This window comes from Ailuropoda melanoleuca, chromosome 2 (genome assembly GCF_002007445.2).
Source record: "Ailuropoda melanoleuca isolate Jingjing chromosome 2, ASM200744v2, whole genome shotgun sequence".
Classification (NCBI taxonomy): domain Eukaryota; kingdom Metazoa; phylum Chordata; class Mammalia; order Carnivora; family Ursidae; genus Ailuropoda; species Ailuropoda melanoleuca.
Window position 1 is genome coordinate 185,423,190 of NC_048219.1, and position 22,994 is coordinate 185,446,183.

The 22,994-nt window shown below is 44.6% G+C and overlaps 1 long non-coding RNA gene across 1 annotated transcript; it reads right to left on the minus strand.

The window, feature by feature from the left end:
* Nucleotides 1–128: 128 nt before the first annotated feature.
* Nucleotides 129–22,712, minus strand: LOC117801142. The gene is made up of 4 exons (XR_004623645.1): nucleotides 22,478–22,712; nucleotides 3,391–3,944; nucleotides 3,132–3,269; nucleotides 129–2,117 (listed from the first exon to the last, which is right to left on the minus strand). It is a non-coding gene; the product is annotated as an uncharacterized LOC117801142 (long non-coding RNA).
* Between the last annotated feature and the right edge of the window lie 282 nt (nucleotides 22,713–22,994).

Here is a 22,994-nt window from a genome sequence, read left to right on the forward strand (position 1 = left end):
CCTTTGCTTGCCTGTTTTGTTTCTTAAATTCCACCTATGAGTGAAATCATATGGTATTTTGCTTTCTCTGACTGACTTACTTTGCTTGCATTATACTCTTTAGTTCCAACCATGTCACTGCAAATGGCAAGATTTCATTCTTTTTATGGCTGAATAATATTCCATTGTATATGTACACCACATCTTTATCCATTCATCTATCGATGGACACTTGGGCTGCTTCCATAATTTGTATCAGCACCATTTTTCCGACAGCATTTTCTCACTTTGTCTCTTGTCACATTTGGATAATTCTCACAATATTTCAAAATTCTCTTTATTCTATTTGCTGTGGTGATCTGTGATCAATAATTACAACTCACTGAAAGCAGATGATAGCATTTTTAGCAATAAAGTATTTTTTAATTAAGGTAGGTACATTATTTTTTAGCATAATGCTATTGGACACTTCATAAACTAGAGCATAGTACAAATACAACTTTTATGTGCACTGGGAAGCCAAAAAATTCATTCGACTTACTTTATCACGATATTTGCTTTATTGTGGTAGGCTGGAACTGAACCAGCAAGATCTCCTAGGTATGCCCGTAATGAGCATTGGCTAAAAGGTATCGTGAAGTTCTAGAGGCAAAAAGGGAACACTGAAATCAAACAAAGAGAATAATGTCAGGAGGTAACTGATATCCATAAGGCTAAGGGAACAAATGGAAGAAGTTGGAATTACCAGAACCTATAGGTTTGGAAGAGCGGTGTGCACATCTGTGACTCAAACCTCTAAAGGGGACTGTCCTGTTAGTGCTGGTGCCTCTAGAACTCACTAGAAGTCTCCATGGGCTGACCTCAGGGAGAGGGTGCTGGCTGGCTGGCACCGATATCTCTGAGGGGTCACCATGAGGAAGGTTACAGGTGTACAAAACAAAGCTAGAAACTGGAATCAATCACTACTGGAACCAGCTGGGTGCTGGGGTAGAGACAGTCCGGAGCAGCAAGCCAACTGGCAGGGCTGAGCCCTTCACCTCCTCCAATCTCCCAGACTCTAGCATCCCTTGCCTTTGACAGAGCCTGACATGGAACCAGTCAGCAAAGCAGAAATGTGACTTGTAGAGACTCAACCCCAGCATCACAGAGAAGAGGGGAGAGGAGAGCTTGGGGCCAGGAGACAAAAACTTAAAGGCCAGGACACATCGATCTTGAGTCACCTCCTGGTCACTCCCCAGCTGTTGGTCAGAGGTTTCTCAATAACAACACCGTTGACATTTGAGACCAGAAAACTCTTTGTCGTGGGGCTGTTCTGGGCTTTGTAGGATGTTGAGTGGCGTCTCTGGCTTCTACCCACTAGATGCCAGTAGCACCTCCGTGGTTGTGGCAACCAACAATATTTCTAGACGTTGCCAAATATCCCCCGGAGGGCAAAATCATCCCCATTTGAGAACCACCGAACTAAGCTCTTTCTTTGTGTTCTGTGAGGCACCTTGTCCTTCCAACCATCCTCCTTTTCCTCTGAAGCTATTTTGATTTAGCTCTTATTGCCTGCATCATGGCGAGTCCTTAAAGCTATCCTAACATGTATTGAGCTCTCTGACTATGTCCCAGGCCCTGTGCTAAGCACTTATGGGCATCATCTACTTTTAAGCTCCCAACAATCATGTGAGGTAAGTACAAGTTTTTGTCCTCATTTCATAGAAGAAGAAACTGAGGGTCTGAGAGGAAACTTGCCCCCAGTCACGGAATAGGGTGGATACTTTGTGACCATGAGGGTCTATCACGGTCTGTCATCATTCACCATTGTGATAGGGAGCCACACTCTTGCTCCAGGCCCCTTGCTAATATGGGGCTGAACCATGTGAAATTGCCGCTTGTATGGTCCAGAAGAAGTCAAGTATCAGCAATTTCATCTGGTTCAAATGAGTATCTCCTACCCCGTACCAGGAATTCCCGTTCCCGTCTACAGACCTGTCGTTCAGGCTGATTTCCTTTCCTCCATCCTCTGCAGATTTTCCTGCTGTGCTCCCGCGAGGGAAATGTTCTAGTTTTTAGGGCTGCCTTGAAAATGGACCACTGGCTGGGCGGCTTAAACAATAGAAGCTGATGTTCTCACAGTTCTAGAGGCTGGAGGTCTGAGAACAAGAAGTCAGCAGGGTGGGTTCTTCTGAGGCTTCTCCGTCTCCTTGGCTTGCAGGTGGCTGTCTCCCCCCCACCTCCCGCCCGTGTCTTCACATGGCCTTTTCCCTGTGCCTGGGCGTCTATGCCCTAATTTCTTCTTCCTATTGAATTACACCCCACCTGTATGACCTCATTTTGCCTTAATCACTTCTTTAAAGGCCCTATCTCTGAACAGGGTCACATTCTGAGGTTACAGGGATGCAAAGGCTTCAGCAAATGAACTTGGGGTGGGACACAACTCAGCCCATAAACAGAAGATCTCTCCTTGTGGAACCACCTCCCACTCACCGTCTGAGAGATTCACTTGTCCCTCAATCGTTTCTATCTTATGTGCCTTATATTCTGCTTCACAAAAGTGTGCATGGCTGGCCCCTTCAAGAAGTCCATATGCTTATTAAAAGCACTTCTTGGGGCGCCTGGGTGGCACAGCGGTTAAGCATCTGCCTTCGGCTCAGGGCATGATCCTGGTGTTATGGGATCGAGCCCTACATCAGGCTCCTCCGCTATGAGCCTGCGTCTTCCTCTCCTACTNGCCTGGGTGGCACAGCGGTTTAAGCATCTGCCTTCGGCTCAGGGCATGATCCTGGTGTTATGGGATTGAGCCATACATCAGGCTCCTCCGCTATGAGCCTGCGTCTTCCTCTCCTACTCCCCCTGCTTATGTTCCCTCTCTCACTGGCTGTCTCTATCTCTGTTGAATAAATAAATAAAATCTTTAAAAAAATAATAATAAATAAATAAAAGCACTTCTTTCCCCAAACCCATTACAGTGCCGGGCACGCATCAATGAGACATTATACAAAGTCGTCATAGTTTGAATATTCACGCTGTATTAAAGCAGGAACACTGATGGTAAAAAATCCAAAAATTTCTTCCAGCTCAAAGATCCTGCGGCTCACTGCTCTTTAAAACCAATTTTTATGCAGTTAAAACACACTTTGAGGTCTCTTGAAAATCTTTATTATTACCTTAATTTTCTTCATGATGAGCCAGCTCCAATGCTATCAAGAACTGAGCTTTAAAAACACTTGAAACTGATTTTCCCTGCTGGAGGCCCTCGAGATTTTCACTTCGAGCAGCTGATGAAGTAAACACGGGCTCCAAGACTGAGTGAAGGAAAAGAAAAATATCAAGACCCAAGCAGAATATGTAAATATGTAAATATATCTGCAAGCCCCAACCCACAGGCTAGCTAAAAATAGAGCTCCAGCATGACCACTCTCTTACCTCAGCGAGAGTGACTTTGAAGAGTGGCTGATGGATGTCATTGCTTGGAAAGGAAGCGCAGGTTTATGGAATAAATGTAAATATATTCATTCGAGGGAGTTCTTTTCAGATGTACATTGGCTTTTGGCTCTGGTCCATCACATGTCTGGACACAGAAGGATTTAGGGCTCTGTGCTCAGAACAGTCATTTTTTCTTCTGGAACATGCAAAAGTGTCCAACTTATCACATTTTTCTTGGACTGGAGAATATGATGAATAGCCCCCAGGCCATTTCCCCGATGACTTGCCCCCGCGTGTGGTTTTTTTAACCATATTTTTGCATTTGTTCATTTGCCTTCTTTCAGCAAGTATTTATTGGGCGCCCACTCTGTGCTGGTTTGCGATAGGACTCGCCGCACGGCGCTGTTGTCAGGTACTTCGGGTCGAGGGTGAGCCACAAGATGCAGGGAGGCTAAAGGAGTGGGGGTTGGAAGTGGCTTCTGGGGCCGGACGGCCTGGGCTCCCATCAGGCCCCAACACCTGTGGGCTCCTTGGCTCCATCTTGCCCGCACCTCCTTTGTAACACAGAGATAACAATTTGACTTACTATGTGGGTTGTTGTGACAATAAATTTATGTAAGGCATATGAATTACTCTTTGTAGTTCCTGGCACATTATAAGAACTAAGAACTAGTTACCTGCTATTGCTATAGCAGCTGTCCATCATAATACTTTCGAAATTTATTTATTCAAAATTGTCTCTCCCTCTTTTCCTCTTTGGGCCATTACCATTACACACCACGGCCTCGGGGAGAAGTTGCAGCAGCGGAAGGAAGTGAAAAGGCTTTGAGGCAGGAAAACTTACGGTGAGTTGAACAGCCTTCCACCTTGTGAAAGGAAACTCTTCTTTCAGTGCGGGGGAGGGTGGCCAAGCGTTCTCAGAGCCTGAGAAAGAGGGACGCTTGTGCCTTGGGGTGGAGGGTGGGGACAATCCAAAGGGTATGATGCATAACAGGAGCGCACGATAGATTTAGGGGGGCTTAAAAGCAGCTACCGTGTGCCCTACAGAGGCCAGAAGTAGACAAGGTCTTGGTCAGCCTCTCAAATCTTCCTGTGGCAGAGCGGGGGTGGGGGGGGAGCGAGTGAAGAATGATTGTTTGTGTGAAGCACTAGCTTTAAAGACAGACAGTCTGACTTCAAGGAGCCTTCCAGACAAGACTCTTGGGAGCCATGTGCTAGGGTCCTTCGTAGACAGTAATGGAAGATGAGATACCCCCTTCCCCACCCAGCAACCCAATACCTCAGCATAAAATAGGACCCCAAGAGCCCAGATGTGGTCATGGTGGGAGAAGGAGGGAAATGAGTTGGGGAACTTGCAACAATTATTATCATTATTGAAAATGTTTGAGGGCAGAGACTATTACTGTCTATCCATAGTGTGCAGCAAGGGCCTGGAGCATTATTAGGAGCTTGATAAAATTTATACTTGAATGGCAAGTACCGAATTAGATGCTAGGGCTGTGTAGATAAGAAGGCATGGTCCTTGTTCTCTAGGAACCCACACACACACACACTATGACACAGGTCCAACAGAGGTTCAATGAAACCCAGAGGAAAGAGCCGCCAGACCTGACTACAAAGCTTCACGGAGGGGGGGTGTTACCCCTAACTTACACAGGGCATCCCCAGCAGAAAGAGTAAATGCAAAGGCAGGGGCCGCGTGGTACATTTGAGGCAGCTGACACGTTCCTTGCTGCAGGTGTGAAGCGGGCGCAGCAAAGAGCACCGATGGCCCAGGGCTCCTCAGAGCGGGTTCCTGCTCCGCTGAAATTTAAAGCCTTCTCTAAAGGCACTGACTTTCTAGGCGGTTTCCTCCTAAAACACGGGATATTCTCCACAAATGACTTTGGAAGAAGGAAGGACAAATAGCCTGGAACCTGGACAAATGGACACGGGCTCTGGCTCCGCCGCTTACCAGCTCTGTGCTTTTGACCAAGTGATTGAACTTCCTCCTGCCTCTGAAGGAGATCGTTCATCTATCACCTGAGACTGAACAGAAAAACTGCAAGGCTTGCCTGAGATTTCATCCTGGTGTTGTTCAGAGTGGGTCTGAGCAGCGGGTTTGAAGAGGCAACGGGGGGGGGGTGAGTTGCTCTCAGTAGAAAGCGCCCCACTGAGTCCGACATGCTCATTCAACCAGTTAGAACAGGCCCATAAGCCTTAAGGCAGGAAAATGCAGAATGTACTAGACAAGCTGAAGGCAGCCCAGTGAGATTGGTGAATTAATATTTATTGAATTACTTTGTACCAGGCATTATGAGGGAGGATTGAGAAATATAGACCCACAAGCCAGTTACAATTCTTAAGTAAAATCACAATCATACAAGGGAGAAAAGTCTATGGAAACAAGCAGCGATGGTGCAACGGGCTGCATGTGTACCAAAGACTTTGAGAACACTAAGATGGGAACATTCCGCTTGTCTGCCTTAGGGGAAGCAGTGACAGGAAGCCATGCCAAGGAGCTGGCATTTGGATTGGGTCTTGAGGACTCTTTCACAGATGTGAAATAAAGAGAGAAGCAGAGAAGACCGTTTACAATCAAGCATTAAATTATATTTTAGGGGCCCTAAGGTATGACAGTAATCTGATAAAACATGAGTGATTCATCATTTGGAATAAATTCCTGTATATTATGGCTTTTTTTTCTTCTTTGTTTTCCCCCCACATGTTTTTTGTGGAAAATTGTTTTCTGGTGTTCAGTGGGCATTTGTTCTCTGCCTCAGTGAAGAATACTACATGCTGCCTTCTGTCCAAATTAGGAAATCGGAATCTAGCTCTGGGTTCCAATTGGGAGTTGGTAGTTGAACAGAATAGAAATAGCAGTAGAAGCTGCTAGAAGAGGTGGAGAAAGATCAGAGGAAGTGCTTTGGGCTTGTAGTCAGGGCAAAAAGGGTTTCACCTCAGCGCCTGACGCTTACCAAACCCTTTGACCTGTCAATCATCCTACAGTAGGGGGAGGAAGCGCAAAGGGGGAAAAGGGGAGAATTAGGCAGGTATGGTGGGTGGCAGTTGAGTGGCTAGATATGGGGTCAGCCAGTCTGGGCTCAAATACTGCCTCTGTTCTTTACCAATTATGGACCTTCGGTGGACTGCCTCCTAACTGTTCTAACTCCCTCCTCTTCTCCATCATGGTGACAATAATTGAACCTACAACTGAGCCTTGAGGCAAGATTAAACAAATCATATACCCGAAAAACGATAACAGGATCTAGAACCCACAGCGGACAGAGTACATAGTAGCCGTAACCATTGGCCACTATGCACCCTCCCCACCCCCTTTCTGGCTGGAGGAGCTTGGGCAGGACCAGAGGATTATTTATGGGATCATCCCACTGGCCTCTGTAACTGGCTGGGGGATGGAGTTCTAACACAAATGGCCCAGTCTCCTTAGCGAGGTCTTCCTACTGTACTGAACTCTCCTCTTATACCTCAGACCAACGTACTCCTGGGCTGGACAACTGCCGTGTCCCTCGCAATGGAGATGGAGAAGGCCTGTCTGGGATTGCAGAGGATGAAGCCCGTAGAACAAGCGAATAAAGTAGCGTAGGCTGGATCCGGATCCTGAGGGGCCTCGGGATTCTGTAGGTTCTCAGCATTTCTTTGTATTTGGAGTTCTATCCCCATCATTCTTACAATCAACTCCCTTATTGCTACAGCCAGTGTGAACTTGGAGGAAGTCAGACCCGAAGTGTCTTAGCTGGTGCACAGGGGCAAAGGAAGGAACCAAGAGAGACAGGAGAGGCCCCCAACTAGCTTGACTTCGCTTAGAAGAGGACCCAGAAAGTGAAGCCCCCGAAACAGGGAGCGAAGCAACATTCCCAAACGTCCCGTGCTGATTACCAATGAGACCCAGAGGTTAGGGTTGCTGGCTAGCTTTTCATAAAGGGCTCATAAGGCTGTTCTACTTTAAGTTTTTTGGAGGGACAGAGCCTATTTTTAATCCTGTACTCGAAATTTTTATCCCAGGAAGTCTTTCTCTGTTGCTAAGAGGTCCTTGGACTACTTGTTCTGAGGACTAAAGTTGGTTGTGGTCATGGTGTAGTTTTTCTAATGAATCAAAGATAGAACAATGATCTCATGACCCTTATATTTTGGTTGCAGTTAAATCTTGATTCATTTAGTTCATGCTGTGTGTATCAAATGCATTATGCAAACGCGGAGTGAATATTAGAATAATTCTTGAGAAACCTAATGTTATCCATTACACTTTCTTCAATGAAAACTAGTAAAGATGTAGTTTCAGTTAATGCCCTTTGCTGACTTAGTCTCATAGGCCTTGTTTTCTGAAGCCAAGATAGGCATTTGCAGTAGCAAGAAGATTGGCTATTATAGGATTTCAGGTTCTTTTGGCTCCATCTTCCTTAAGTCAGGAAACTTCTGGCCACCAAAACGACAAATGATCTCAGGCCACAAGAGGCCTAATCAACCACACCAGCTTACAAATGAGGGACCCCACCCCCCCAAAGCCCTGTCTCAGGGCTTGGGAGAGAGACAGGTATCACAGTGCCCAGCAGTGGGTGCTGGGGAGGGGGTATGGAGTGTGTAGAAACTGAACAAGGCCATTAAGCCCATCTGCCCCCCGCAGTCAGGCCAAGGGAAATAGGTATTGTCTGGCCACCTATAAATATTATCAGGTTGAATTTTGAAAGGGGATGGCATGTTTTCTCTGCACTGTAAGTTTTTTTTTTTAAGATTTTATTTATTTATTTGACAGAGAGAGACAGCCAGCAAGAGAGCTAGCACAATCAGGGGGAGTGGGAGAGGAAGAAGCAGGCTCCTAGTGGAGGAGCCTGATGTGGGGCTCGATCCCATAACACCGGGATCAGGCCCTGAGCCAAAGGCAGACGCTTAAGGACTGCGCCACCCAGTCGCCCCTCTGCACTGTACGTTTTAACGTTAAAAACAGGTACCATTCTCATGTCATTAGAATTACAAAAAGAAAGAAAGAAAGAAAGAAAGAAAGAAAGAAAGAAAGAAAGAAAGAAAAGAAAAAGAAAAAAGAAAAATCCACTTCTGTTAGGTTGGCATCCTCTCATAAGGATGGGGACAGTTAAATTACTTCAGGACTAAAATTAGTTACTTCAGGACTAAAAATACGAGTTTCATCCATGCAGGGAAGTAACTATGTAGTGATGGAGGTTTTAAACTTATTAATGACAAAATTTTTAGTCTTAAAGGTGAAAATAAGGCTAAGTTGTTGAAAATAAAGGTTTGAGTAAAGCAAAGGAAGCTTTGTTCCTCCCTCTGCTGCCTTAGACCCTGTCTGGGAGGAGGGCGAGAGTCCCTGCTGGCTGGGCCCCTGTCGCAGGCAGATACGCCGGGGTGGTGAGAGGAAGGAGCAGGAGGCAAAGGACAGCGTGGCTTGGATTTGGATAAAGTGTATGAGAAGCATATGAGAGTGGGAAGAGATCAGGGGCAGCCACTCTGTTACGGTGAGAGAGAGCTGATGTTGAGTTTTGCAGTATGTACTGGGTGGGATTTCCTTCGCCTTTCTTGGAGACTTCTCTGAAGACATTATCATGTTATCTGCCTATCAGTGCTCTGTTGGGTGCCACGATGGGCCCTGGGGGGCCTGGTTCTGTCCAATGACACTGGAACTTCCTAGATCTTGATCGATTACACAGGATATTTGAATTCCCTCTTAGTCAACTGTCATCATTGTTAGTCATTTCCCAGAGTACATCTGAGTGAGGTTGTAGGGGACAGCGTCTCAGAAAAATTTTAAAACATATGACAACCTCATTTCTTTTCTTCGTTTTTTCTTTTTGAAGATTTTACTTATTTATTTTTTGACACAGAGAAAGAGAGCACAAGCAGGGGGAGATGGGGGGGCGCGGAGGGAGAGAGAGAAGCAGGCTCACTGTGGGGCAGGGAACCCGAAGCAGGGCTCCATTCCAGGACCCCTGGGATCGTGAACTGAGCCAAAGGCAGACGCTTCACCGACTGAGCCACTCAGGCTCCCGGACAACCGCATTTCAAATATTGCCTGCCCTGTTCAAGGAAACCAGATACAGACTCAAACACGCCTGGTTTTACTCTAAATAATCTTCAGAAGCTAATTAACAATGTCTTCCTGGAAACCAAAGCCAAATTGCCAGCTGAGAGCTTGCTTTAAAATGACAAGAGACTGCTTTGATTGTTCAAAAACAGGAAACTTGATACACCTTATACCAAAGTGTGATAAAATAAATTTGCTCTGCAAAGGAAGAAGGCCAGAGAGAGCTAGAAATGAAAAGACCAAATCCATACCCACAATAACTGGTATAAATGCCCTGGCTGCTGCTTTTCATCTAAATTCATTTCCTTAAAGCTCATGACCATGTATGCCGGGCTTTCGTATTTATTTTGACTTCGTCTTTTATCCAGTTCATATATTTTAATCCCCAAGCATATCACACATACCAAAGAAAGACCAGAGGAGAATTGTTAAATGTTATGACTTTTAAAGCTGATAGAATTATATTATTTTATTGAAACTACTAAAGAATTATAATGAGATTTAAAATATGGGCAATTTTAATGCTTTCATATTTGCAGTTGTGGGATTCAGACATCAATAATGTGAAATACACTGTGTAAACTGCCTTTCGGCCCATTGGGCATGAGAACAACTTTGCCTAGGACAGAGAAGCTTGGCTGTTCGGGAGAAGGGTAAAGTAGGCAGAGGAGAGCTTGGGTGTGTATTCCATGCCCAGCAAGTGGAAACCCCTGGAGACAAGGTAAACCTGATTGGAGGACGTTTATCACGGGGTATGGTTTGAGGATGCGGAGATAAATTGCTAATGTTGTCGACAAAGGAGAGTATCTGGCCTCACTTTCTGAGCTTAAAAGAAGATGTGCGTAAGCATTGCCTGAGAAATAAATGGTTAAAATGCAGATTCCCAGGTGGCACCCCTCCTCCCTTTTCCAATCCAGTCAGTTTTAGATGGCTTCAAATAATCTGTATTCAAAACAAGCATTCCCATCCCCCACCCACTTGAGCGGGGTGAGGCAGGGGCTCTGAGGCTACACTTCAGGAGACACTGAATTCTTTCATAAAGGCCACACAATGGGACTGACGTCTGGATTAGTCATATAAAAATGGATTATTTTATGATGACGCCCATTGGCCCTTCTAATGATTTAGCTCTTCCACACTTGATCAGTGGGTGACAGAATGGAAAGAAAGGGTGGTTAGAAGGAGATTTGCTCTGACATGGGCCTTCAAAACACTGTGTTAATGACCCTAAAATCTCGTTAGAGGCTCTGGAGGGCAGTTAACCTTTTGCTTTCCCAAGTGGATTTTTTTTTTTCTACTTCTCTTTCTAGTGCCCAAAGAGGTCCATGGGATCCGTCTCTTCACAAGTCTTGCCTCTAAAAAAAAATCTCTCCTCCATACCCTGCCCCTGTGATCTGCCTCATTCTTTTCCCTGTTCTGCACTGAGAATGTGGTGCGTCCTTGCTTCCAAGCACCAACATTCCTGTCTCATCTCTAATATGTGTCATTTCCCTTCAAGTAAGGTCTGGCTTCCACACCTCCCTAACCTCCCCCTCTGAGTTGTCCTTTTCACAAAACACATCAGCACTGCCTTCTTACAAAATTATTCAGAACAATGTTCTATTTTTTTTTAAGATTTTATTTATTTGACAGAGAGAGAGAGACAGCCAGCGAGAGAGGGAACACAAGCAGGGGGAGTGAGAGGAAGAAGCAGGCTCCCAGCAGAGCAGGGAGCCCGATGCGGGGCTCGATCCCAGGACCCTGGGATCAGGCCCTGGGCCGAAGGCAGACGCTTAACGACTGAGCCACCCAGGCACCCTGGAACAATGTTCTATTGACATCAAAAGATGTTCCGACTTTCCCTGTGAGTTTTAAATCCACTGAGGATAAATTTAATACTCATTTTTGGCTTATTGCACTGAATGAAGGAAACAAAGACAGTCGTAAAGTGGCACGGAGCCTCTCTGATCAATTACATATTCATGACTTAAACTCATTTCTTAGTCTAAAGGGCAAAAGAACCTGGAGCCCCTTATAAAATGACAGGCATTGAATCCCCTTGGGCAATCTGGCCAAGAACATGTTCTAATCATCTATTTCTGTTCAAGAATCTTTGCTTTATTGTGAAAACAACTGGCTGAGGCCACTGAGTTCCCATCAATCACTTTGGAGCTAAGTAGGCTGACCAAGGGTGTCCTCAAGGCCAGTGATCCAGCCAGCTCCGAAATCCCAGAGTTCCTGGTAGCTCATACACTGATTCATAACACCTTCTCGTCTTGGAAAGTCACACACACATGCACACACAGGGAGATGTGGTTTTTTAGAGCATCTCTGAACTCTAAGAAGGTGATTTCCATTAAGTGTTTAAGATCTTGCCCATCTTACCACTGAGAAAATCCCATCTTTGTCCCATTTGGAGATAAGTTTTTACATCAGCAAATTATTTAAGTTAACTTGATTCTATAGTAATGGGACATATCAGCAAATAAAAACCAATGATGAGAACGAGAAAGCAAAAGCCATATTTTAAGAGTAGTTTCAGAATACTGCAATTTATGTAGAAACCAGACAAAAATGAGAAAGTATCCAAGTTCAGCAACCCACTTAGAAAGTCTATAATACTTAACTCTCAGCTCTCCCGAATATCAATCTTATTTTGATATTAAGAAACTGAAGTTTTATAAGTGAAGTGTGTGTGCATTTCACCATATATGTGATCTATGTCTTTGGGGCCAATCTTCCTGAGTTCCAATCCTGGCTGCACACTAAAGGCTGTGCAATCTTAGATAAGTACTCTCTGTGCCTCCCTTTCTTTCCTCTACAAGGTACCTACTTTACAGAAATGTGAGGAATAAATGAGCTAATTTACATAAAATGCCTGGTACTTAATAACTATCCAATAGTTAACCAAGATTATTTTGTGTTGGTGGTGTGGGAATCAGGTACAGAGGAAGACAGAAGCTCTGCCCTCTTGGGATTTACAATCAAATAGAAGAGACATTCTTAACTAGTCACATAAAAATTATTTCTAGAATTTTCATTCGTGCTGTGAAAGAAGAATGTCTTACGGAGTGTGTGAACGTGGGCAATGAAGGGACCATGGGGAGACAAGAGAGATGTCCCCAGTGAGGTCATTTTAGACTGAGGCATAGGGAAAAGAAAGAAGATATCCCTATGGGGAAGAGTTTGGGTACACAAAGAAAGCAGTAATGGCATGAGAGGAGGAGAGAGGCATGGTCATGTGGAAGGACCACCCTCTCCTTGTAGGATGAGTCTTGGGGATAAGCCCTGTCCATTTCAAAGAAGCTTCATCTTGTAGCCCAGGATCAGTTCGGGGACAAACTCCTATAGCAAAATAAGCTGAAACTTGAACGCAGAAGACAAATGGAAACAGGAGTCAGTAAGATCTTTGGGAGGACATTCATCTTCACCGTGAGAAATGTTTTTCTGAGGTTTTTTTTGTTTTTCTGTTTTTGTTTTTGCTTGTTTTTGGTGTGTCTGCTTTGTAGATTCACGGAGAAAACTACAAAATACAATCCAGGTGTTCCTTCCGCTTTGAGGATCTGAAGCTGATCTTTCTCTCTAGCCAGGAGCAGAGAAGCCCATGGTGTTCTCTCACCACAGACCCTGGAAGTTTTCAAAAATAGACCCAAGGACAAGGGACCTGCTGACTCCTGAGGAACGACGGCATTCCCAAGAAAATGAAGAGGCAGAGATCTCAGGAAGAGAGAAGGGTCAAAGCAGAGAAGCAGAAGAAAGAACAAGAACAGTGTTAGAGCTTGTATGGGGGCCATACCCTGAAGGTCTGGGCAGGGTGGGACCTTGTTTTTTGATTGGACAGTGGGAGCGAGGGGCCTGGAGTAGAAAAGTAAGTCAGAGTTCTCAGTATTACGTCTTTCCCCAGTGTTAACTATATTTGGATTTATTACCGAAGCCCTTGTGTGATGAATGGCTTTGGCCTTTCTAGGTTCTTGCTTCTAGAACAGAGGTGAAGGGGACATCCAGAATAGAGGAGAGAATCATCACTGGCAAGTACAAGAGACACTTTTGTCATGAGCTATATCAGGGGCAGAGGGTCCATCTGTAGATGGTACTTGGCTGGAATAACCATATGTTTCCCCCCATAATGTCCCAAATGGGGATGTGCTCTGTAGGGCTCTGCATGGTCGTTCTTCTGCTCCCCATCCCACCCTCTTGCCTACCTTCCATCCCTTAAACCCAGCATGTTCTATTAGTCACAGGGCCTTTGCATCAACTGTTTACTCTGGCTGGAATACTACTCCCTCCAAATTCTAGTTAACTCCTATTCAGACTTTCTAAAAGCTCAGCTCAAATTTCTTGCTCCAAGCAGACTCATGTGACCTCCCTAACTGGTCAATCCTCTTCTATGGCTGAACATCCCCTTCTATGGTCGTTCATCACCGTTATCATTTTGTAGTGTTCATGGGATTGTTTGGTCACTGTCCCTTTCTTCCATAAGACTCTAAGTTCTCTGAGGGCAAGAACCACATTTGTTCTTTATGCAAACTGTATCTTCCACAGCAGAGTGTGGTGTCTGGCATTTAGTTCTGATTTCAGTAAGTACTTACCTCATGGATGAGAAGAGTGGTCTTCACTGGCCAGTGTTGTGACATGGTGTGTGTGTGTGTGTGTGTGCAGCTGGCCAAGGTCTTGGGCCCCATAGTGAGTGCCATCATATCAGAGTCACAAGACTGGCATTTCTCTTGGCCTCCTGCTGGCAGTGGGGGTGCTAGTAGAGATGGGAGCCAGGCCCCCAAAATTCCAATGTCCCTTTAAGTGATTTACTTATTCCTTAAAAAAAACTTTCTGAGGTGATTTTAGCAGCTGATTATCATGATTTGGCTGTGGTTCAAAAATTTTCCATAAAGACAAGGGCTCTGGGCCATTTCCCCGTGAAGAGGCAAACCCATCCCTCTTGGATAAGAGCACATTGTCTCTTCACAAGGGGCCTTCAGAGCTCCAGTTCTTGGGGGAGAGTCCAGGAGATGCCACAGCTGCAGACTCAGTGTTCCCAAGGTGCCAAAGGTCAAAAGGTCAAGGGTCACTTTTTGTTGAAGGAGTCTAGCCAAATAATTGTCCCCTTCCCAACTCCTAACCCCAACTTCCTGTCCAGGCTGTGGGTGCTCCTTGTTTCCGAGTTTGCACGTGGAACCATTTATGGCATAAACGCATGTGAGCTTGGAGCTCTCTCGTCTCTCAGGGTGACTTGGGTGAGGGGCTGTCCTCACTCAGTGACCAGTGAACTCTGGGCTTCTTTCAATATGTGCTGCTCAGCAACCAAAGGGCCAATTGTCTTGGAGAAACAGTCTGTTCTTCTACCAGGAACCTGAGTTCCCTACAAACAAGACCCTTGTCCTTTCTAGTCACCACACAAATAGGACACCAAGCATACCAGGTGCTTACAGAGTTGCTGGGCGGGACCCCATTCTCCATCAGGTCCCTGTAAGCTTTTTGATCGAAACAACTGGTTCCAAGGTGGTACACAATGATCATGAAGAACCAAGAAAAAATGAGTCATTGCTATCTGAATTATCCCTTAGCCAGCGGGACCTCCAAACAGGAGGCAACATTGAAAGCAAATGTGGCACATGATACGGACAGGTGTAGCCTCCAAGAAATGCCATTTTCTCTGTAGGAGCTGGCAACTGGCCCTCTCTGGCCTCCAGAAAACCATGGCAGAAAGCCATAGATTCTGACACAAATACCAGCTTTCTAGTTGGCTGTCTGGGGGTCATCTATCAAAAGGCGGTGGGTCAGATGAATTCTTTCTAAAAAACAAAGTAGATGAAATGAGACACACACACACACACACTGAGCCACCTTGTTGCAGAGCTCTCCATTTACACAGAGAGGACAATTCATTTTATTCATTCATTCATTCACTCACTCACTCATTCATTCATTCCCTTATTCAACAATAATTCACTGAATGACTGAAATTCCATGGAGCACTATCCCAAGATATGTTAGGCAGAGCTTTTCCACTCCTCCACACTTGCTTTTCCCAGTCATTTCAGATTTGTTCACATCATTGATGGGTTCAAGACTAAAATGAATAACTTTCCTAATTTATTCTGAGAATAACCAAGATTAATGGAAGGAGAAAGTGTGAAAGAAACCTTGGACGGTTATTTGAATCTTCAGACTTCAGTTTCCTCATCTGTAAAATATGGAGATCAATTACACTTATGTCAAGTCTATTCTGTTTTCATTCATATACATGAAGTGAAACCAAAATATTTTAAAAGATCTCATTGATCACTGTTCCAGCTTTTATTGTTTTGTAATCATTTACCCCAAAGCTTAATGACTTAAAACAATGAGCACTTTATGATATCTCACAATTTTATCAAGCAGGAACTCACATGAGGCTTACTGGGGCACATCTCCTCTCCATGTTGTGTTGACAAAATCCACTCAGTTGTATTCAACTGGCAGTCATGCTGGTCTAGAAGCACCAAGATAGAAATCCCATGTCTGGTGCCTTGGTTAGGATGCCCAGAGGGTCTGCACTTAGCTGAAACAGTCATCGGAGGACCTAAACTTCCAGCATGGCGGTCACAAGTAATTGGACCTCTTCCATGGTAGCTCAGCACTCCCAGAGTGTTACAAGACACTGAAGGCAGATCTCCTGATGCAAAGCTTCTTTTGAGTTAGCCTTGAAATCCCAGAACACCACCTCTGTCATATTTTATTGTTCAAACAATATACTAGAGCCAGCCCAGATTCGAGGGGAGGGAAGAAATAGACTCAACCTCTCAATGGACAAATTGCATGAGTTGCATGAATGAAAGTCCTTGATGGCAGCCATCTTGGAGGCCAGCTATTGTAGTCCCCCTGAGAATGTAAACGTTAGCGGGCTTCAGACCAGGCAATAAATAAGGCTAAATTCCTTATGATCTTTGATTTTTCCTTTCTTCCTATAAACTGGTTCCTGAAGAAGTTATATAAGATGTCTTAATATTATGAGTGATTTTTAAATCTGATTTAAAAATACTTAGATAAGCTTCAATTGACTAATAAAGATCTAGGAAAATTAAGAGAAGTGCAGAAGACACATAAGGCATGAAGTTTCCTAACTGCTGAGTACATCGGCTCATGGATTCCTTCTGGTTTGAAACTTCTGATAAAAGGGATTGAACTCCTGTCTAGATGCCCACAACACTGTCTTTGTGCCTCTGGCGTGTTGATCTGGTGTCTCAGGCTATGTGTCTTGTGCCCAACACTAGACTCCAAAGAACCTGCTGGTTTGATTCTTCTGTTTCTCCCATGAAGCATTAAGAGGTTTTCAATCACTGTTTGCTAAATGAACACACTCTGGTGGGGTTTTTGGGAATGCTGGAAGCCGCACAAAGAGTACGGTGGTATCAACTCCTGGTATTAGAAGGAGGTAATTCCGTTATCTCTAAGAGCTAATGTTCAGCAACTCATCGATGCTTTCTAATGGGCAATAAAAGTGAAAGCATCCATTGGGGGTTTGGTTTCTGGCCCGTGTCTTAGCAAATTAAGTAACTCACACTTGACAGGAAGGGTTTGTGCTGTTCTTTTTCACAAGGAATAAACCTTGATCTCTTTTCTGCACGTGAACCACTCCCGGCTCCAGGTGTGGCTTTCCAAGATTGCGCTGGTGCAGTGTAGGGGGGAGGGTGGCTGGTGGCCGAGGAAGATTAATGACCCCCCTGATGAGGAGTGTAATTACTGTGAAAATGGACGAACACGGGGGAAAAACCAGAGGTTTCCTTATTTACGTCCTACTGGGGAATCAATTTCAAGATCATAAGTAAGATGTGAATTGCAGACCCAGAAAAGATAAGGGCTGCTTGTTTTTCCATAAAATGTGGATACACCTTAAGCAAGAGCCTACTTATTATGTCTTCCGATTCTAACTAGAATTTTTCATTTTTTTTCCATTATAAGAGAAGTATATTAAAGATGATGGCGTCAGAATCCTTCTACAAAAAGCCACAAAATATTCTTATGACTATATAATAACTATATTATATATATATACACATATATATACATATATATGTATATATATATAAAATAACCAATGCTCCTGGTTTTTTTTTTTTTCACTTTTTACTTCCTCGATTGAAATCCTGGCTCAATCTCTCACTTCCTATGTATCCTTAGGCATGTTACCTAATGTCTCTGTTCTTTAATTTTCTCAGTGTTAAAATGCAGTTAATAATAAAACAAAACCGTATAGCAGCCTTGAAGATTAAATGAGCTAACAAATGCTTAGAACAATGCCTGACACATAGCAGGTGCTCAGTACGTATACTCTGAAGTTAAGAAGCATTTTGCCCACATTTTCTCTTTGAATCCTCAAAACAAGCTAAACAGCATTAGGGAAACATTAAGATTTAAAGGCCAACATTCTGAAGGCAGACTAGGGAGGACCTTCCTCTTACTAGCAGCACAATTTTTTTTTTTAAGATTTTATTTATTTGAGAGAGAGAGAGCACACACAGAGGGAGAGGGAGAGGGAGAGGGAGAAGCAGACTCCCCGCTGAGCAGGGAGCCCAGTGCGGCAATCAATCCCAGGACCCGGGGATCATGACCTGAGCCGAAGGCAGACATCAACCGATTGAGCCACCCAGGCGTCCCTCTGGTGCACAATCTTAGCAAGTTACTAAAGCCATCTGGGCCTCGGTTTCCTTATCTACAAAATGAGGATAGTGGCAATGCCTATTTTATCAGTTACATTCGACACTACACCCAAGAGACTTCGGGGAATGCCTGGCACGTAGCAGGAACCCCTGTTATATTTGCCGTTGCCAAGGGGCGATAGATTGTGTCGGGCCAGCATCAAAGTCCGCTGTCTGCAGCATACACGGTGATGTATACCAGGCCCCCCTTCAGGGCTGATTTCACAGATCGAATAGGGCCCCATGCCCAGAAGCTCCCCACACTTGGTTTAATTCTCTCCTGTCACCATCTCGAAATTCTTAATAAATTTTCACACAAGGAGCTCTGCGTTTTCACTTTGTACTGAGTCTTGCAAATTATGCAGCTGGTCCTCCCCCACATTTTGGAATTAATTCGAGAGCCCAGCCACCCAGAGGCCACTATCATGCCAACTCACATAGGTAGCTTGCATTGACTTTGGGACATGCTTAATGTCTGAGCTTCTGTTATAGAAGTTATAAACATATTTCTATATATTGAGGTCTGTTCCTGTGGTCAGAGTAAGGGAGCAGGGGTTCGGCTGGGTTCTGTTCCGGTCCCATGCTTCTCCTCCGCCCCATAGGCATAGCAGGGAGATGGCATTATCACAAGGTTACGGCAAATCTACACTTATTTCTCACGCTGTACTAAAGAGGTTAAGTGTTTCAGACCCACATTTACTATTATGTCGTACGATTACATAGAAGTCATTACATTAATTTTAAAAATGCATCAAAGTATTACTGAATGTATAATAGCTTCTTGCCATTACATAGTTCCTCAATGAATGACTATTAAATATACTAAAGTATTATTAGGCAGGAAATGGAGATTTTTTTTTATGGTCATAGAGGCCTGCCTACTTGAAACAATCGGGAAACTCTGTATTAGGCTGTCAGTTCCTGAACTGCCAGGTGCATTTCGATTCCCATGTGAGCCTTTGGGGTCCTCGTTCAGAACCGCGCACACCGCCATCGCACAGCGCCCATGCGTCCTGTGAACGCTACGTGTTTTCTGGTTTGATCGCACCTCTGTCTTAAGGTACTGAAGGTGGGAAATGCCTTCTGTTACCAGAAGTGAAAAGGGACAGTGAATTCAGAGGCGATATTGGGAAATGTGAGAGATTAAGAAGGGAGACCACAGAATGTTTCCATTCTTGGCAACAGAAGAAACGATGAGTCGAGGCGGCACAAAGGCACAGCTGGGGCCCGGCTCGCAGAAGGGAGGTCGGTCTGACACGGTCGCAGGCAGACACCACACCCGGTGTTCTAGAACAGCACACCTCACTCTACAGTTGTATTCGTGTCATTCCCCTGCTCAGAATGTTCCAGTGGCTTCCCAGCCTACAAAGTCCTACCTAATCTGGTTCCCAATCTGCCTCCAGCCCCTTTCCTTCCTACTTTCCCCACCTTGCTCTGTTCCATTCACATTGGGTTTCAAGCTGCTCCTGGGCCAGACCTCGCGCACATCCCTGCCTAGTTGATGTTCCCTTTCACTGGAACGCTTTTCTACCATTTTCTTCGTTCCTCACTTTATTCAGGTCTTTTCTCAAAGGTAGTAAGCTCAGAGCTAACTCACCCAATAGCCCAACCACCATAGCTGAGATGGATAGCATTCCGGTAATTCTCAAGGCCTTTGTCTTCCTTTATCTTTTCTTTTTTTTTTTTTTTTTGAAAGATTTTGCTTATTTATTTGTCAGAGACAGAGAGAGAGAGAATGAGTGGGGAGGGGCAGAGGGAGAAGCAGGCTCCCCACTGAGCAAAGAGCCCGATGTGGGACTTGATCCCAGCACTCTGGGATCATGACCTGAGCTGAAGGCAGACGCTTAACGACTGAGCCACCAGGCGTCCCTTGCTTTATCTTTTTAAACCATCGCCTGCATCATTCTTTGTGTCTCTGCGGTGTCGGTTGTTATTTCTCCCCCGTCATTTCTGCATTTTCGATTTGTTTGTCCAATTGCCTATGGGGTTTTTTTCCCCCTCCACCGGAATGTAAATGCCATGAGCAGCAGACACATTTTTCTGCTCTGTTCACTGCCCTATCTGTGGATCTTTAAGTACTGCCTGGCAGAGTCAATGCTCACTCCATATTAGTCCAACGAATAAGTGAATGGATGAGTGAATGATTTAAAAACCCTCTTAAGGGATGCCTGGGTGGCTCAGGCAGTGAAGCATCTGCCTTTGGCTCAGGTCATGATCTCAGGGTCCTGGGATTGAGTCCTGCATCGGGCTCCCTGCTCAGCGGGGAGTCTGCTTCTCCCTCTCCCTCTGCTCCTGCTGTCTTTCTCTTTTAAATAAATAAGCACAATCTTTTAAAAAATAAAATAAAAACCCTCTGCAAACCAAGAAAGCAGTAATTAGAAGAGGGGCAATGCATGGCCTACTAGTTCTGCCTCGAGAGAAGGTCTGAGATGGGGTTGGGCAGTTGACAAAGAATGAGATGACAAGGGGCTGAAGTTGACTTTGGAGTTGTCAAGATTGTTTTGAGCCTGCAAGCCTCCCGACATCCAGGATACTATGAGCCCGTGTCTCCTCTCCCTCTAGAGTCCTAGGTAGTGTCACTAAACTGGGAGTATGGCAAACCCACAGTGACTCCCCTGCTCTCTGTGGTGGCCATTGCTGCATGGAACCAGACCCTGGGTTTCTCCAAGCTTGTTCTCCTGGCATAGCGCCTTTGTGATTTGGTGTGGATTACTAGACACTGAAGCAACTTGATCCCACAGGTGCTCCATCCGCTCCTTGCTGTTACCAAGGAGAGTTGATTCCACCTGAGGAAGTTAGGCTAGGTGGGAAGAGGAAGGAGAATCTACCAACTGAAGAAAAGGATAAACTCACTCCCCACAAAAATATTACCCTGATCAAATCCATGGAGTTCTAAGTATAGATATGATAGATGTGATCATCGCTCCAAACTCTTCACTCCCTCCCAGTAACAAATTACATACACATAGTCTTGGCCATGTGACTGTACAGTGCCTCTGTGTTGGGATGATAAGATGATAAGAGAGGAAGAGAGGAAGCAGAAGGAAGGATGAGCTCTATAATCCTCTTTCACCTCTGGTTTAGACATAAATAATATTTAGCAACTATCTCCTGATATGTTAGTTTTTTTTCATTTTGCTGAGTCTTCTAGAAATCCCCCAGTTTAGCAAGCCCATTCACCAATACATGGATATGAGCATGTGGCTTTTCCAGAGTGTGTCTCAATGAACAATATTTCAGTTCATCTCCCAAACACATGGAATGTATCAATCCGGACACTTGTAAACTCGTGACCTACAACCCCTCCAAAACAGGAAACCAAAAGAATGACAGAAAAACCCACCAGGAGAGTGTGTTCAGTGCTAAGCTGGCACTCCAGGCCTCAGTTCAGTTGCAGTAATGGCGGGCTTCGTATTGGTCTCCACAAGTTTCATGACTCTGTACCGGCCAACACTCAGCAAAGGGAAGGCAACAGAGCATGGGCTAAATCAACAATTTATCTGAGGCCGGATACCAAGAAACAAAGCAAGATTCATTATGTAAGCCAGCCACAGGTGTGTTAGTTCCATTCCATAGACTCCCAACAGGTTTTCATTTATTTCTACATTGAGCGGCACTGGCAACCTTAATATAAGAAACACTGCAGTCATTTTTTTTTTTTTCAGTACTTGGAAAAGAAAATTCTCAAGAGGAACTTTTCAAAGGATTTTTCAGATCAGTTTTACATTTGAAGTAATACAATCTGTTCTCAAAATAGAGTGAAAAGTCTCCGTGTCTGGTCATCGAGGCCAATGCATTGACTTGTTCGTACTCAGGCTTCCTTCATTAGTGAAAGTCCCTGGACTCTGTCATCCCCAATAGCTGCCCTATACAATATCCACAACTCTTCACCCAACACTTTCCACTCTTCTAAGCTATTGTACCTCAGTCTTATGAGGGTCAGATTTTTCTAGATTTTCTAAAACTTCTACTGCAACATAGAGACCACCAACCCAGGGACCCCAGCACTTTCTCATTGTTTTATCTTCTCTTCTTATGTCTGTGTCCTGGTCCATTATTATAATTCTACCTTCCAAATACTCTTACATTCCACGCCCTTCTCTCTGATGTATCTTCTGAAGGAAACTCTGAACACCCGGGTTTTACCTAGTTATTAGCTTTCTCTCCAATGCCGACTGAGTGGCTAAGTAGGTCATCTCCACTGTGCATTCAACAGTGCCCATCATTTCTACCACATTTCTGCCTTTTAAGATAATTCCAACTCCTCCCATTTCTCCCCAAACCATCTCTCTGCCCCCTTCAATTCCAGTGATGGCTTTGCCTCTTTCCTCATTAAGACAATAGAAACCTCTGGATGGAAACCCTCATCTTCCCACCAACACATCTGCAAACCTACCTCCACACACTCATCTTTCATTCCTTCTCTCTTAGCATCGAGGTAGATCACTCTCACAACAACTGCTTCTTACAATGTCCCAAGGACTCCAGCCTTTTGGTCTATCTCTCTTTGGTCTTCTAAATCAGTATTTATCTCTCTGCAGAATTATTCTTAACATCCTGTGAACATCTTCCATCTTGGAAGAAAAAGAAGCTTATGTCCACATCTTCCTCATGCTATCACCCTCTCTCCCTCTGTGCTTTTCCAGCTCAGCCTCTTGAAATAGTTGTCTGCACATCGTTTCTGTCTTCTCATCTCCTGTTCACTCCCCAACCACTTCACTCTTACCAAACACATTTCCTGCTAACTTCTTTGTTGCCGGTATCCAAGATTGCATGACCAAGCACCCTGCTCAGCAGCTGAAAACAATAACAGCTCACTAATCTAATCAGGTCTTTGGGTGGACTCATTAGGGATAGTCGTCTCTGCTCCCCTTTATGTCAGCTGGGCGGCTTGAAGCTGCGAACTAGAATCA